The sequence below is a fragment of the Pan troglodytes genome, chromosome 5 (assembly GCF_028858775.2).
Source record: "Pan troglodytes isolate AG18354 chromosome 5, NHGRI_mPanTro3-v2.0_pri, whole genome shotgun sequence".
Taxonomy (NCBI): Eukaryota; Metazoa; Chordata; class Mammalia; order Primates; family Hominidae; genus Pan; species Pan troglodytes.
This window is the reverse complement of record NC_072403.2, coordinates 105,106,735-105,125,477: the sequence shown is the minus strand read 5'-3', so window position 1 is coordinate 105,125,477 and position 18,743 is coordinate 105,106,735. Positions and strand designations below refer to the sequence as shown.

At 36.5% G+C, this 18,743-nt stretch overlaps 1 pseudogene; it reads left to right on the top strand.

Moving 5' to 3' along the window:
- The first annotated feature begins 16,442 nt into the window (after nucleotides 1-16,442).
- Nucleotides 16,443-17,348, top strand: LOC100615831 (COP9 signalosome complex subunit 5-like; annotated as a pseudogene).
- The last annotated feature ends 1,395 nt before the right edge of the window (nucleotides 17,349-18,743 follow it).

Genomic DNA, 18,743 nt, shown 5'->3' with positions numbered 1-18,743 from the left:
CACTTACATATATACTCTTAGTAAACTTAGTATAATTATGCCTTGGGCAATATTTGGAACACACTTTTTATTTCATTCCTTGTTTGTCTGAAATTCATATTTATCTAGATGTCTTGTATTTTATATGGCAATCCCAGTTTAAGGTCTGGTCCTCAGTTCTCTAGGTTGAGAAGCAGATCTTTATTGGCATGTAGAAGGTAGGTCATGTCCTTTGGGGGAAGCCTCACATTAATGAACTCTCAATACTGATACATTCAACTACAATGTGGATTTGTTACTCGTATGATGAGAAAAATAGAAATAACAGGAATCCCAATACTCGTGTTTTCTTTATCTCTGCAATGCATCAGTATGTCCACTGCTACCACCCTGGTTCAAGCCACTATAATTTCTCACCTTGGCCTACTGTGATAAACTCCTAACTTCTTGTCTATATCTTTCATTTATTTACATACACAGTCAACAAATATTTATCAAGTGCCTGGTAAGTGCCTAGTACTGTGCTGAGCTGTAAGGATGCAGTAATAAATGAAAGAGAGCCGTTATACTGATAGAGCTTAATTGGGTGGATACAAGTAGGTAAAATATATACCATGGCATACGGTCAAAGATAAAGTAGAAACAGAAAGGGATATGATGTTTGGAGGTGTACATTTTAAATAGTAATCAAAGAAAGCTTTCCCTAGAGGTGACAAAGCCTGGAAGAGAGGGAGGAGGGAGCCATGTGGCTCTCTAGAAGAATATTTTAGGCTAGGGAGCAATAAGTGTAAATTTCTGTACCAAGAGAGTTCTAGAAGCAGCATGAAGTCTTGCAAGAGTGGGATGAGCTAGATAAAGTAGAAGATGATTTTTTAAACCATTGTAAGAATTTGGACTTTCTCTGAGGAAGATGGAGAGCCATTGTGGGTTTTCAATAGAGGTGTAATATTACCTGACATATTATCTTTCTTTTCTGAGTGATTTCATCTGGACCATTCCTGCTAGAGGAAAGGTAGGGTATGGTTATGGCTAAAACCAGGTAGTAGTGGTAGTGGTAATGAGAAGTGGTGTATTTCTGAATAAATTTTAAAGATAAAACTGAATGGCTTATTGACAAATTTGGACTTAGTGAATGGAATAAGCAGAGTAATCAAGGATGACTTCAAAGGTTTTGACTGAATCACTTGAAAGATAAAGTTGTCAATTATTAAATAATGAAGATTGTGAGAGGAGGAGGTTTTGAGGGGGAATAACAGGAGTTTGGCTTTGGATATATTAATTTTGAATTATATATAATTCTTCCAAGGGAGTAGTTGAGCCTGAAAAACAAAAGAAGACTGGGCTGGAGGTATGAAACTAGGAGTCATAAATGGATAGATGGTATTAAAGCCTTGAGACTGACTGAGATGACCGAGGGAGGGAGTACAGTGAAAAAGTCTAGGGGATCTTACAGATGGAGTCTGAGAGATGAAGAGGAACCAGCAATATTGTCAGGTAGGACAAAAAAACAAGAAAATATTGTGTCCTGGAAAACAAATGAAGAAATGTTTCATGAAGAAGAGTGAAAAACTGGGCCAAATGTAGCTGCTAAACTTTTAAGAAAATGATTGAGAAGTGGCACGAGATTTTTTAATCTAGATGTCATCAGTGGCCTTGACAAAAGCAGTTTCAGGGGAGTTCTGGGGTTAAAAGGATGGCTAAAGTGTGTATGAGATAAAATGAGAGAGGGCCAGGCATGGGGGCTCATGCCTATAATCCCAGCACTTTGGGAGGCCGAGGTTGGGAGGATTGCTTGATGCCAGGCTGACCAATATAACAAGATCCAATCTCTACTAAAAATTTCAAAAACAAAAATTAAAAAAATTAGCTGGACGTGGTAGCACGTGCCTGTAGTCTCAGCTATTTCTGAGGCTGAGGTAGGAGGTTTGCTTGAGCTCAAGAGTTCAAGGCTGCGGTGGGCTGCAGTGAGCTGTAGTGATTGTGTCACTGCACTCCAGCTTGGGTGACAGAGTGAGACCCTGTCTCTAAAAAAATAAGATTAAATAAAAAATAAAATAATAAAATAAAATAAAAATAAAATCAAATAAAAAATAAAATAATAAAATAAAATAAAAATTAAAATTAAAAATAAACAAGATAAAATGAGAGGAGAGAAATTGAAGAAAGTAAGTGTCAACTCCAGTGAGAAGTTTTGCTGAAAAGAGCAGCAAAGAATTGGTTCAATAACTGAAGGGGAAAGTAGGTCAAGAGATTACTAGTAGGTGAAAAGATTATTATTTTCTATAAGCTATAAATGTAAAACCATTTTTGGTTTTTTAATTTACAGGTTTTGAGGGTGGGTCTTATTGAAGTTCATCTGCTGACAGACATCTAGTGTTCATGTGATAACAATATCAGAGGCAGAACTCTGCGCTGGATAGACTATCAGTTTGGCAGATAGTAGGGCATTTCTTGCATTCTTACATAGATAACAAATTTATGTTTGATCTTTTTTTATTTAAATTATTTTTAAAGAATAAGTAGCTTTTAAAATCAAAATGTTCTTAATTGGTTAATAAAACACTTCCAAGGCTACAGTCTTGGTCTCAGTTTAAAATCTAAGACTATTTTCATGAGGTCTGGGGTCAAACCTCTGTTCTCATGATTGGATACTGATAAGATGAAGAGGTGTCTTTGCTATCCATCTCCAGAATAACACCCCAACTCTATGTTGGCCCTACTCCTGATATCCCTAGTAGTTGGCCACTTCTGAAAAAATAGCAAAAGCATCATCTGGCTGAATTTAGACCTGCCTCAAAGCAGAGAAAGCCTGAGCCAGGCCTGGCAGTAGTAGGATCATGACTGAGAGTGGGAACTCACCTGTGCCAAGCCCTCAATTTTCCTAAAAATATTAATAGCCAGGGTAAGGAGTCAGCAGATGGAAAGTGGCTAGTGAAGAGGAAAAAAGAGGAAAGCATGGAGGGAGATGGTTGAAAGAGGCCAAAAGATAAATGTTAACTAGTCCTTACACCCTTAAAAGGCGGATTGTATATTCTATCTAGATTTAGATTCTTTACATTTGCAAGTTTTCCCTAGAATGGCTTAGTCTTTCTCCTAAGAAAGCGTGGGAAAAATACCCTGGTTATCTTGGTTATCATAATTCTACCCTATCCCCCAAAGCAGAATTAACTTTCCTGCCTGATAGGACTCATGCTGATAGAATGAATATACTGGGTGGGTCTGGATATGTGTATGGGTCCCACGATAGAATTGAATCACAATTGTAGCACTGCAACACTAACATATATCTTGGAATAATTTTATCATGTGTATATTTTTAAAGCTAACCAAAAATAAATGCAGCAATTTTTCCAAATGCTAATATGTAAGTTAGACTTCTCTTTCAACAAATTGAGGAGAAACTCGCTGGGGTTTTGTAATATGAGAAAGACACACCTAAAAATGTAAGAAGCAAGTGTAGAATTAACTTTACAACTAGGCTTACAGGAATACTGTACAACTTAATCAACAAAAGGGTAAAAATTAAGTAAATGTTCTTATATCCTTACGATGCAGCAATTTGATATGATATAAAGCAACATAGAAAACAACATAATAAAGGAAAGTAACGGAATGCAAAACTTCATTTTGAACCATGTGCAAGTTTTCATTTAAAAATCTATAAAGAAATACTTTAAAATAATTGAGTAGTTATGTGGAAAATTAAGATTGGAACGTTTTCTTGTTTTTACTGTTCATATTTCTATAATAGATAGCTATAATATATTTTAAATAAAAATATATCTGGGAAACAGACTGAATGGGTTAAGCAAACTTTTTCTTGAGGACAGACTTTATCACTAAAGTTCCCTCTTATTTAACTTTGAGAAACATACCTAACTAGTAACCAGCTAATACTTAATGTTCTTCAATTCCAAACAAACAAAAATAACCCATGCTAGTGAGCAGGTTTTATGGAGCTAAGAAGATGACTGCAGCAGCTGATAAGACAGAAAGTGCCTTATAGTAGATAACAATACCAGAGCACACTGTTTAGAAATGTCTTGGTCTCACTTTGCTCTGCCAGCAAGTTCAGGGAGTTAACAATCAAAATTGCCTCATGTATTTAAACTTTGTGCAGTGAGTCATATAAACATTCTTTGAGTTAAATGGTGTAATAGATCTAAAAATCTCTTACGCGTTTTCTTTTCTCTCTGAGATGTATCGCGCTGTGATATAAATACCCACAGTATTTTACAGGACAATGAACTTAGCTTTTTCTAAGGCCAGTAACTTTTGCTGATTAGTGGAAATCTAGAGAGCTGTAAAATGGCTGTTTGACACAATCTTGGGGCTCTTAGAAGTACATTTAGAACATATTTTAAGTTCCAATGTGTTCATAGTTCTAAACCCCCCCCCCCAAAAAAAACTGTATATCCATGAATAGTCATATAAAGGATAAAGCACACCAAAAACCTACGACCAAGGGAACTACTAGTTCTGACAAATAGTCAACCCAGAAAACTTGTAATATTTAATTTTCATCTGTTTATTTCTTTTTTTCTACCCTTCTAGGGATGGGCCAGTTGAATAGAAGTTTGAGATGATGGGTTAAAAGTTTTAGTAATGTATTCATTCTTGCCCTAATACAGTATGTTCCTGTTGGTCACATATCTTATCTGCTGTGCTGGGGACTTTTTTTCTCTTCCCTTGTTTTCATTTTTTTCATTAAAGAAACTGTGATGTCATCAAAGTTCTATTAACTCAACCATAGCAGTAAAAGTGCCTTATCATTATAGAAATGCTCTACTGCTCATTACTAGGAATGTGACTTGGTTCAGGATTTGCCTTTTCTCTGTGTCAACTGCTCTAGCCTGCCAGGTCTCTCTCAGAAGAGTCCTGGAAAATGAAGACATCAAACACTGTTGGGATCCAGTGACATTCCTCTCTTCAGTCCTCACAGAGTGGGCCTGAAAAGCAAGCCTCCACTTATTTTGGTTCTAATAAAGACTGAACAATGGGTGGCTGTGTGCAAAGCCTTTTTCCCTATCCAGTCTATAGTCATTATCCAAGGAATCTCCATTCACATGAGGATAATGCACAGGGCCTCTCTCCTTGTTTAGACTACAGCTAACTCTATCTTAAGGCCCTCATTTTCTTCCTGGCATTTTAATCCTTAGACTTACAGAGCTACCCAAGAATTAAATAAACTAAGTTAGAAGAAAATGCTGATATCTCTAGCTCATGGAATGCTAACGTAAAGATATCTCGTGTTTTTTTCCTCCAGATGCTATCTATACTTATGTTAAGCATCTTCAGAGACACCATGGATGATCTTCATTCTGAATCCCAGGAAGAATTCTGGAAAGCAATCACCTACCTCTTGATATTTTCTCCGTCAGATATTACCTAAATGTTTTTATTTTTAATTTACTCTCATCTAGACACAGTTCTTTTTGGGGTTGAGAAAAGTTTATTTTCAGAACTAAAAATTAGCTTTTTGCCCCAGCAAAAAGATGAGATGATATTTTCAAGGAAATGTCTTCTTACAAATTTGACAGTTTTTTTTTTTAATTGCTTAGTGAATACTGAATTCACTGATAAAAATAAAGGCATGCCTTTTGGTAGTTTATGAAGAGCATGAAACAAAGTTTGATGTTTTTTGGACCATTAAGCCACTGTTACATTTATAAGACACCCAACACATAAATAAAGAAAAAATATTTCAAGTCTGTACTCAACAGTTGAATTTATTAAATTGGTGCAAAAGTAATTGCAGTTTTTGCCACTAAAAGCAATGGCAAAACCATAGGTAAGGTCATCCACTGGCCGATACAGTAAGTAATACATAATTATAAAGTAGGCAGCGCTGGAAACTGAAAATAGAAATCCAGAGTTTGGCCAATAATATTACTGATTTAATTTTTTTTGTTGTTGTTGAGACGAAGTCTTGCTCTGTCACCCAGGCTGCAGTGCAGTGGCGCCATCTCTGCTCACTGCGAGTTCTGCCTCCCGGGTTCAGGCCATTCTCCTGCCTCACCCTCCCGAGTAGCTGGGACTACAGGCATCCGCCACCACGACTGGCTAATTTTTTGTATTTTTAGTAGAGATGGGGTTTCACCGTGTTAGCCAGGATGGTCTCGATCTCCTGACCTCATGATCCGCCTCCCACGGCCTCCCAAAGTGCTGGGATTACAGGCGTGAGCCACCGTGCCTGGCCTTACTGATTTAATTTTAACTCAATTTCTCCTGGAATGTTTTCTAGGCTCCTGATTGTTAATATCATAAATTCCTAATTATGCAAGGCAAATTATAGAATTTACATGGTCAGTGAACTTGGGTTTTCTCTCCATAGTCACTTCAATTTTAGATTAGGTCTTTTCAACAAAAGAAGGATGACTACAGGAAGTTGGTTAAATTATGGAAATACTACTCACACATAACTTGGAATTTCTATAAAAAATACTTAGGGAATTAAAGTAGTTGATTTCAGTGTAGATTTGGAATTTTCTTGGGGGTATCAATTTTATCTTCAGTAGTTTTGTCTTCCATTTACATGGATAGTTGAAGGATAGCTCTAAGAAAAGTAAGAATAAACCATTAATAAATTTTTGTTTCAAAATGAGTGGATATTTTTATACTGCACAATCTTAGTTGTTCCTCAAAGAAATTCTGAAAAAAAAATCAGCAAAATAAATGTTATCATTTTGATATGATATGCCTCCATTTTTACATGTAGAAATGAATTAATCTCTAAAAGACTTGATTTTTTATAAAATATTTTTCATTTGTATTGTTTCATATGAGAGATGTCCAGTTCAAAATAGTCTATTTTTTTTAATAAAGGGAATTTATTGACTCAGGTAACTGTGAAATCCTATGGTGAAGTTTGTTTTAGTTAAGGCTGGCACAGGACGTCAAACTCTGCCTTCCATCTCTCAGCATTCCTTCCGGCTGCGAGTTGCCCTCGTAGTCCTCTGTGGTAGAATGAAATGCAATCAGAGTGATGGTGACTGGCAACTGCAGATTTACATGATCCAAAATGTGTAACTTCAGAGAAAGATAATTTATTTATCTTAACTCAATATATCCATAGTGGGAAGCCATTTGATTATTCCACATCATGTCTTCAAAACCATAAAGTTTTATGAATAATCAACATTGGGTCTTATGGATTTCTTTTCTGGAATGGAAATGATGTGTATCTTCCAACAAGTCACATTATGAATCTAAGTAAGTTTTTTAACAGTCAGGGTCTCACTCTGTTGCCCAGACTGGAGGACAGTGATGCCACCATAGCTGGCTGCAGAGTTGAACTCCTGGGCTCAAGGGATCCTCCCATCTCAGTCTCCTGAGCAGCTGGGATAACAGGCATGAGCCACCACACATGACTGAATCTAGATAATTAATTGTGAAAAATTACAGAATACTTACTTTTAAATTAGTTTCACTTTTAAACTCTTCCTTGCCATAGGAAACACAGAATAAGATTCACCACTTAAATGTGTATTCAATATCTCAAACTTAACATGTCCAGAACTGAGATTCGCCATATCTGCTCTTCCATAATCTCTACTTTAGTTGATGCCTACTACATTTCCCCTGGCTATTTAGACAAAAAACCTTATGGTCATCCTCAACTTTTTTCATTCCTTATAGCTAATCCATCAGTAAAATCTGTTGGCTCTATGGGTGTCTTAGTCCCTTTGGACTGCTATAATAAAATACCATAATCTGGGCAGCTTATAAACAATAGAAATATTTTTCTCACGTTCTGGAGACTGAGAAGTTTATGATCAACGTGTTGGTAGATTCAGTGTCTGGTGAGAGCCTGGTTTCTGGTTCATAGATGTTGGCTTTTTGCTGTGTTCTCTCATGGTCAAAGGGGAGAATGAGCTCCTTTGGGTTTATTTTGTAAGGAATAAATAAATGAATAAATAGAATAAATAAATAGAATAGAATTCATGAATAGAATTTGTAAAATAAACCCAATGTTCTCTCACCATCTGCTATAGTACCACATGAAATTAACGTATCATTATCTTATGCCTGGATTATTGTAACAGCCTCTAAACTGGTCTTCCTACTCCCACGCTTAGCCTCTTTCAATGTATGTCTTCCACACAGCCAGAGTCTTCCCTTACAGTCTACCTTCAGTCACATAACCCCTCTGCTCAGCATTCTCCAGTGGCTTCCCATCTCATGTAGAGTAAAAACCAAAGTTTTTAAATGACCTAATAAGACCTTTTATGAACTTGCTCCTAGTTCCCTTGCTGATCACATCTCCCAATATATTCCCCTATCTCCCTCTGCTCCAGTCTCATGGGCTTCCTTGTTCTTGAACATATCAGCCCCCCTCCTGATCTATGGCCCTTGTATTTGTTGGATTCTCTGCCTGGAATTCTCACCCCCAAATTCTCCATTCTTTACTTCAGCCATCTTTAACTTTCTCATCTTACTATTATCTTCCTTAGCTAACCTACCTAAAATTGCATCCCATCAGTTTCTGGTCTCTTCCCTACCTAATTTTTCTCCTTATCATTAGTTATTTAATTACCTTGACTCTTCCATCTAGGCACCATATATGGAATAGTCCCTGTCAAGCTGGCCGCGGTGGCTCACGCCTGTAATCCCAGCATTTTGGGAGGCCAAGGTAGGTGGATCACCTGAGGTCAAGAGTTCGAGACCAGCCTTGCCAACATGGTGAAACCCCATCTCTACTAAAAATACAAAAATGAGCCAGGAGTGGTGGTGGGCACCTGTAGTCCCAGCTACTCAGGAGGCTGAGGCAGGAGAATCTCTTGAACCTGGGAGGCAGAGGTTGCAGTGAGCCAAGATCACACCACCGCACTCCAGCCTGGGCGACAGAGTGAGACTCTGTTTCAAAAAAAAAAAGAATAGTACCTGTCACATAGTGGGTATTCAATAAATATCTGCAGAATAAATGAATGAATGAGTGAAAAAATGGCTGAGGAAGAAGTGTTGAAGATTGTTGACATCATAAGAGGTTAGTCCACAGAAAAGTGAATTCAGTTCACAATAGACCACATGGTCTAGGTCTCAAAGTACATCAGGCAGTGATGGAACCAATACAGTTACAGTATACAATGATTGGCATATACACATATGGCTATGAGCATCTTGCCCTTTCTACTTATTCTCTATTATTGGAGTTTCTCAGTGATATTTGATAGAGGAATCTTCCTGCTGTGATCTGTTTTAGTTTGTATGTATATACTGCAGTAAATAGTCACTCTTCTCACCTTTATTACTGGTGATAAAGGAGAAGTAGAGGAAGATGTGAACAAACATAAATAGAAGAAGTAACTGGCACAATTTTGTAGTTTATAAATTATTTAGGTGATGATATTGTTTATAACGCTGATCTATTCAGTTTATTGCCTTTATATAAACAGGAAGTAGGGTTGTATCATTACAATAGCAGCTCTACTCTTACAACTCTCAAAATAATTTTTCAACATTATCTATTGGTAACTTAAGCTAAAATTATGAATAATGTTAAGGTCTAATAAAACAGTTTTAAAAATGAACCATCTTTAAAAATTTCCACTTATTATTGCTCTTTTGTTCTGATAGATGTTGCCCCCATAGTTAGCAGAGAACTAACAACCTTAGGCACCCTTGTAATTACCATAATTTGTTACAGCTAACTGACCATTTCTCTTTGTGGATTAGTTTGAGGGTTGCATGTGGCATATGTTAATCTGCAGCAAACTTTCCAAAGATGTTGAATTATGAGCTTTGCAAGACTCTTTTGATGCCTAATTTCATCCAGCTTCACAATTTGCCAAGTTGTATTTTTTTCTTCTTCTAGCAAATGAGCTGTCTGCTAGTTCTTGCCCCCCAACTCTGAACCCCCATGCATTTAAGATTATCCGTCAGTCTTTGTTTGTCCAAAGTTTTTCTATGATGTACCTAATGTGATTTCTTCGTATTTATCCTAGTCAGTTTTGTAGGGCTTCTTGGCTTCTGAGGTTGATATCTTTTGACAGTTTTGGAAAATTCTCAGCCAGTGTCTGTTCGAATGTGATTACTGCCTGTTGTCTCTCTCCTCCCCTTCCAGGAATCTGATGATATTTCTTATTGGAATATTTTACTGTGGCCCATATGTATCTTAGCCTCTTTTGCACACTTTCCATCATTTTTTCTCTCTGAGTAATCCCAGTATTTCCCACTGACCTATTTTAGAGTTCATAATCCTATCTCCTGCTATTAAACCCATCTATTGAGATTCTAAATTCTGTAATTGCATTTTTAGTTATAGAGTTTCCATTTGATTATTTCTGTATCTGTCATTTATGTTTTAAACATATAAATCAAATTTCATACCTGATAACTTCACTAACCGGGTCATCTATACATCTGTTGATTATGTATACTTTTTGTCCCTTGGGTCCTGTCTCTTAAAATGTTTAGTAATTTTTAATTTAGTAACTAACATTGTATCTAAAACAATTTAGAGACTCTAAATGGTGCTATATTTATAGAAAGTTCATTCTCCTCTGGCAGATACATATAGTGGGGGCTCTATCTACCAATATTCCAACAAACTCTGGTTCTTCCCAATATGGCATGGTCCTCCAAGGATTCCAATAGGGAACCTGTAGTCTTTATTATACTACATTTTAGAGACTGTGATTTACATTGTATTATGTTGGTGCAAAAGTAATTGTGTTTTTTTGCTATTACTTTTAATGGCAAAAACCGGAATTACTTTTGCACCAACCTAATAGTCCTTTGCCCTTGAACAGTTTAATAATTTGACCGACATCTAAAGTGGAAATCCACTACTATTGGGTTTAGTTCCTTTTCATTCCCACATCTCCAAGATCGTGGATCTCAAGTCCTAGATGCTTGGCAATCCTGTACTCCAACTCTTGTCTGTTCATCTTTTTAAGATTACCAGAAGCTCTGTTGGCTTCCTTGCCTTCCTTCCTAGCAGAGGCCACAGGGGTCTCTAACTCTTGAATTTCAGCTCACATCTCTGCATTGGCCTTCCTACTAAGATTCTCCTCTTTCAAGTGCTGGTTGTCTCAGTAGCTCTCTGATACCTTCAAACAGACTTTTTTTGGTTTTAATTTTGGGTTTTATTACCCATAATAAATCTGTTTTCCCTAGTTGTCCTTAGCAAGTGCAATACTCCATTACATTTAGAAGTGAAATTCTGTATTTAAATTTCTAAAGTAAATTTTTATTTCTAAACTTTTAGTTAATTTTTTTGGCACCTGGAATGTTTGCCTTCTATAAGTCTTCAGCAGCATCATTCAATAGAAATAAACCCATATGCTGTTCAATTTTCCAGTAACCACAATTTTAAAAAGTAAATGTGAAATTAATTTTGTAATATATTTTATTTAACTCAAACTATCTCAAATATCATCATTCAATATATTATCAGTATAAAAATTAACCATACATTTTACATCCTTTTTTTCAAATTGTTTGTGAAACCTGGTGTGCAACTTACACTCAATTAGATCTCAACTTGAACTAGCCATATTTTAAGCAGGGGGTAGTTATGTGAAGTTAAGTGGCTACTGCATCTGAATATGCAGATGTAGATAGCAAAAAAAGAGGTAAATTTAATAAAAATGTGAAGAAAATGTAGCTTAAGTATATTTTGAAAAAGAAAAGTTGTTACTTTTGGTGATATTTCTGTTAATTAATTTTTTTGTGTTTTATTTTTTCTAGATCTTTTTGGGACCTGGAGAAAAGGGAAGGTAGAACTGATTGATAACTTCTATTTATATAGAATTAAAAGAATATGAAAAGTTTAGATAAAGGAGCATAAATAAAAATCTTCTACTGGCAAACATTTCAGAAGTTTTTTTTCAGACAACAAAACACATACCAGTCTTTAATTTTTATTGCTTTGATATCTGCTTTAGTTTATTTGAGTATCTGTAGAATGCAGGCTACATGTTTAGGTGAAATTGGTAGACCATGGCTATCTACCCCGTGATAGAAAAATCATATTTCTGGGCCTGAAATACCTTCCCAATTCATGTATAGCTACTGCTATATCTGTGGCAGATGGTAAAGCCCTTAACTGTACAATTAGAGAAAGAAAGAATAAAAGAAAATCCTCAAGAGTTAAATAGCACTAAGAGAGGTAACACATTGACTTAAATTCTAAGAGAAAAATGGGGACTTTCTTGACCTTTCTTCTTACAGCTGTTGATGGTGATACAAGTAATCAAGTATTTAAGCAATGGAGGATGGAAGACCAATAGTCAAATGATACTTGCTAAGATTTACTGGGTACCTGTAACATTGTCTTATAGCTTCACAGCAGTCTCTAATGTAGGTGTTATAATTATTCTCAACCACATTCTGCAGATACAGAAATCATGACACAGAAAGGGTATTCGTTTAAAGTTTCATGGCAAATAAATGATGAAACTGGAATTTTAACTGAGATTGACTTGCTCCCGACTCTGAAATCTGAACTGCTGCTCCCTATTGTCTCCTGCATATAACATACAATTTTGCCTTGACCTAGACCCCCTGTTAAAAACTGTGGCTTTTAATATTCTGTGTAATTCATTGCATAGAGATGTCAGAATGAATTTAGATCATCTATAAATACCTCCTGGAGATTACCTGAATCATTGCATTTTATCTTTGTAATTTTAAGGAATATTTGAATTATACTAGTTGAGAAAGAAAGAGACAAAGGGTGTCAGTTCCCTGGGTTTTGAGTAGATAATGGCAAAGTTTCTCCTATAATTCAGGGCTCTCTGACAGCTAAGTCAATATTGAAAACTGTTAGGGTTAATATTCCTTTGCCTGTTATGCTCAACAGGGCATTATGCAGTGAATGATTCTCTTTCATACTCCAAGATATTCTGACATCAGGCAGATTCAATTTTAGCCATAATTTCATTAAGATGAATCTGCTGGAAAGATAACCACGGACTGGACTGAACAGTATTATGAGTGAAGTGGTAATTCCATTTTCCCTAACTTTGTTCATATACGTTGGTCTTGTATTTCATTTAATGTAGCATAAGTCGCTTCAACAATAGTAATGAGCACTTTCAACAACCATATCGCTTCCATTTTCCACCCTATGCTATGTCCTGTGTCTTCTAGAAGTTTCCTATCCCTGGGGTCACTTGCTAATGAAGATCCTTCTCAATCTCTGATTTTCATGTGGATTTCTGTGCATATTAAAGTTGCCAGCCTGATAGATGAAACTGATCTGTCTAAGGAGTGGATAGAAGAGGGAGGCAACAAGCCTCTATGTGGTAGCCTGCCAACATGGCTGCTTCTCGCGAGGGAAGAGAGATGCTCCATCTGAAGCCTCTTTGCCAGTAGTACCTGGGTGAATGCCAACTGTGATTATGTGTCTGCTAGTCTCAAGTTCCAGAGTGAAGGAAAAAACTAGTAAAGAGCTTCCTTGGACTCCAGTCTAACTATCTTTATGTCCTCCTGCTTTACGAAAGCAACCTATTATGCCAATTCCGGCCAGGTGCGGTGGCTCACGCCTGTAATCCCAGCACTTTGGGAGGCCAAGGCGGGCGGATCACGAGGTCAGGAGATTGAGACCATCCTGGCTAACACGGGAAAACCCGTCTATACTAAAAATACAATAACTAGCTGGGCGTGCACGCGCCTGTAATCCCAGCTACTCAGGAGGCTGAGGCAGGAGAATCCCTTGAACCGGCGTGGCGGAGCTTGCAGTGAGCCGAGATCCGGCCACTGCACTCCAGCCTGGAGACAGGGCGAGACTCCATCTAAAAAAAAAAAGAAAAAAAAAAAAAGAAAAAGATAAGAAATACTGCCAATTCCACTTCAGGTCTGCCCACTGATGTTACACACCTGCCTCTTCAGAAAAATAGATACCTCCTAAGAGCGCAGTGTCAATTCTGAGTGCTGACTTTTAAATTGAAGAGATGAGAATAGAAACTGAACTACTTGTCATCCGTGAGTACTGTATTTAGCCTCTTTTGTAAATGAGAAGAAATTAATAAATACCAAAAAACTTTGAGGTCGGCTTGTTTTTAAATAAAATAACAATAAAAAGCTGTGATGAGTTGTGGTATCACTGTAGCAAAGTAGTGGTTGCAAAATAATCTAGTCCTGAGATACCTAACATGATGCAATTCCAGAATTGAGGAACCCGAAGCATGGTATTGTAAACTCAGTTTTTCTTTCTATTTTTTTATTTGGCTCTGCAAATGAAATAGTACAATGAAATCCAAAAGGGTAATCTCGGAGAGATAGTAGTCCCTTTGGTAAGCAATCTCATAAGATGTATTCTATAGTCAACTAAATGTGTGTGTGTGTGTGTGTGTGTGTGTCCTGTACTTTTTACCCAGTCATTCCACCTATAGAAATTTATCCTTGATAGAAGTGCCTGTGAACATAAGTACATGTGAACAAAAAATTTTACTGTAGCTGTATTTATAAGTGTGGGGAAAAGGAAACATTCTCAACATTCTTAAACAGGGAAATTACTGTTAATATCCATTTTGGAATAATTTTTCAGGCCATTATATTGCCATCTGATTATTTGTAGGTATGTACAATTCGTTAGAAAAGCAAATGGCATGAAATCAAATATATGATCCCCTTTTGATAAGCACAATGAGATTTAAGAACAACAAACTCTTCCAACCATAATCCCTTTATGTGTGCAAATAATATCCCTGTATGAGCATGGAGAAAGGCATGGAAAGAATCAATCCAAGTTATGAGAAAAGCCTATGCAAGAAAGGAAATAAAGAAGACTTAGGGAAAAATATTTTTAAAAATAAAACATGCAAACAAAGAGATATATAGACTCAAGTTTATGAAAAGGCCAGGATGCTTGTATTATAAAATGACTTAACTATCTCCTCCATTGCCTGCTACAATTTCTTAATTTTCCCCTGTAAGAATAATTTCATAGATTTTGTGAGTCTATACATGCAAATTTGTCTTTGAATGATGTCAATAAGAGCAATTTATTTTTATTACATTCATTTGTCATGTGAGGTAGATGAGACTGGGGGTATCTTTGACATGAGGTGTTCTCAGGAGGCAAATCTTAGCCGAATATATAGCTGCGGCAGATTCAGGCATCTCAAACTCATGTGAGAATACTCAGAAAAGAATGAATGCCCAGTTTGCATATTTTTAGAAGAAAAAATTTTCTAGCACATGCCTCTATCTTCTTATTGGCCTGGTTTTTAATCACGTATCACTCTACACTAATATTGTCAATGGAATGGGATTATTCTGATTGGCTTAAGCTAATCAACATTTTGCCCCTGGAGTTGAGGAGGGACCAATGAGACAGATGGCTGCCTAATAACTAAACAATAGCAGGGTGCATAAGTAAGAAACAAGGCTATAATAAGAAGCAATGGCTATGGAGCAGGCAACCAACATTATCCACCCAGCCTTCATTTTATCTACTCTACTAAAGATGGTTTGCCTGAATGGCTGCCTTTCCTACTAAAGAGGATTAATATACTAAATATATATTATTTATATATTCCATGCATTTAACGCTTGAATACAACGCAAATGAACCTTAGTTTATATAACACTCAACACTTGCTACATACCTTTTCTTTGACTTACTGTGAAACAAAGCTATCCTCAGGTGTTTGGGAGATTTCTCACCAGTGTGTACTACAAAAATGCAGGGAGGTAAATGTGAAATTGTTTCAGTAGATTCTTTATGAGGTTATGCATGGCTGGGTGATTGACTCATCAGTTGAATACAGCGGGAAAATTGGCCTTTAGATGTTTTTAACTATAGAAATAATGCTATAAAAATCAGTTGCAAGTCACATAGCTAAATTTCTAGTATTCAATTAAAAGATCATCATATCACACATAATAAAATAGTGTCTTTTGTAAAATAGATAATAACATTTTAAAAATATACAGTTACTGATTTTGAAATTAAAGTGATGCTGCCAAAATTTACTTGCTCCAAATGACTTAAGTGAAAGGCTCGTTACAAAAAAAAATTAAAGGTGAATGGCTGTCTCGAGAATCTAGTTAAGAGTTTGCTCCTGGCCAGATGTGATGGCTCACACCTGTAATCTGAGCATTTTGGGAGGCCAGGGCGGGTGGCTCACCTGAGGTCAGGAGTTTGAGACCAGCCTGGCCAACATGGTGAAACCCATCTCTACTAAAAATACAAAAAAGTAGCCGGGCATGGTGGTGTGCACCTGTAATCCCAGCTACTTGGGAGGCTGAGGCAGGAGAACCACTTGAAACCAGGAGATGGAGGCTGCAGTGAGCTGAGATCATGCTATGGCACTCCAGCTTGGGTGACGGAGGGAGAGTCCATCTCAATAAATAAATAAATAAATAAATAAATAAATAAATAAATAAAACAAATAAAAATTTTAAAAAAGAGTTTTCTCCTGTGGTGCATAGGGTCCGAAGCCCACACACAGAGGTCTAGGGAGCTAAAGTTGCATCTTGGTTATAGAGGCAACAATTTTGATTCCTCAGCGATGGTGACATCCAGGAGCGGTATGGTCCGAAAAACCTGGGAACTGGCCAACAACATGCAAGAAACTCAGAGTATCCATGAAATCTACAAATAGACAAGAAGCAGCAGCATGAAATCCTGGCAACAAAGCCCTGGGTTAACAATCACCATTACTTTAAAGTACTGCAAAATCTCAGCATTAGCTCTACTGAAGATGATGATGCATGCCAGGTCAGGGGGCAACTTGGAAGTGATGGGTTTGATGCCAGGAAAGGTAGATGGTGAAACCATGATTATTATGGGCAGTTTTACTTTGCCTGTGGAGGGCACTGAAACCCGAGAAAATGCTGAGGCTGCTGTATATGAGTACATGGCCACATACACAGAAAATGCCAAAAAGGTTGGCCGCCTTAAAAATGCAATCGGATGGTATTATAGGCACCCTGGCCATGGCTGCTGGCTTTCTGGCATCATGTTAGTACTCACCTGCTCAATAAGCGGTTCCGGGAACCATTTACAGCAGTGGTGATTGATCCAACAAGAACAATATCTGCAGGGAAGGTGAATCTTGATGCCTTTAGGACATACCCAAAGGGCTACAAACCTCCTGATGAAGGACCTTCTGAGTACCAGACTATCCCGCTTAATAAAATAGAAGATGTTTTTGTACAATGCAAACAATATTATGCCTTAGAAGTCTTGTATTTCAAATTCTCTTTGGGTTGCAAATTGCTTGAGCTTCTGTGGAATAAATATTGGGCGGGTACACTGAGTTTCATTGTTGGGTTTAGAAACACATGATCGAAAATCAGAAGACAAACTTGCCAAAGCCAACAGAGACAGGAGTAAAACTACAATAGAAGCTATCCATGGATTGATGTCTCGAGTTATTAAGGATAAACTGTTTGATCAGAGTAACATCTCTTAAACAGTCACTGAGAAGCACTTTTGCCCAAAAAACAATATGAGAAAAATACTCAAGTAACACTTTAAAACTAATTACCCAAAATCTGATTAAAAGTATAAGGTGTTCTGACTTGTCTTGAATACTAACATCCTGTAATAAAACTCTTAAAATTTTTTTTAAAAGGGCTTTTATTTGGGCTTCTCTTTTTTTGCACAAATTCATTGGTCTACATTAACCACCGTTTTTCTTAGGTTTTTTTTCCCTCTAATTTCTCTCCCTTTTTTGAAAGACTAGAGAAACAAGACTTCATTATCAAGTACTCTTTCGTCAAGGTTATATCCGAGCATTGAAATTACTGACCACACTTATTCTCATAATTTTTCAGGACCCTATAACTTTTGAGGAGGGTTTGTATATTAGTCCTGACTTCTAATTTTAAAATATTGGATAGCTAATGAGTTTTAATAACAAAACAAATACTGGATTAAGCTTTAGATAAATGGATTTCATAGAAATCAAATACTTATCTGTGTAGAGCTTGTATCATATTTGCTTTTGATATAAAATTTAAATCAATATTTATTGCATTTAGGTTTAGCTAATCTTTATTTTGAAAGCCAAATCAAAAATAAAAATAGCCAACAAAAGCTCATTTTACTTAAAGAAAGTGTGGTAAGTATAAAATGGTTTTAAACATCTTTCAGGAAATAGAATGAAAAATTATAATTTTTTTATGTATAAATGTATAAGAAAAATTTTATCTGAAACATTTAAATATTAGTACAAATTTTATCCTAATACTTGATTGATATCCATGTAATTGTTGAAGTAAAATTGACATTTGTGCACCTCTGTTGATTTTTCTATGAAAAGCATCTCAGATTTTGGCATTCTCTCTCTCTTTCTCTCTTTTTACTTACTGGTAATCTTGTAAATGGTAAACTTGAATATGGGCAGTTGGGAAGCCCTTAGTTTTCTAGAAGGATCCAATTAGGGGAAAACAAGGGTTGGATCAAATCTCTTGGAATTCTTCTGAATGTTAAATCATAAGAATCTGTACTGTGTTGCAACATAGACTAGTTATAGTCTATATTCTTTTCAGAAGAATAATCTTGTATTCAGTGTTTCTAACAAAAGCTAAACAGAAAGAAATAATGTTGATGCAAGATCATTTGGAAGATATACACTGCATCTATTATTTTAGATAAGAAAGAGTATACTCCTGAATTTAGCCAGGGCATCCAAAATCATGATAGCCCACTTGTAGGATGGCATTTGCCCAAGTGGGGATGGTAAGAAATATGGGACTAAGGAGAAGATACTATGACAAATTTCTGAAGTCCTTTGTACCGCTTATTATAAGGGTGTGGTATTAATAGATGATACCGTTTAATGCATGATATTATACAATGTCCT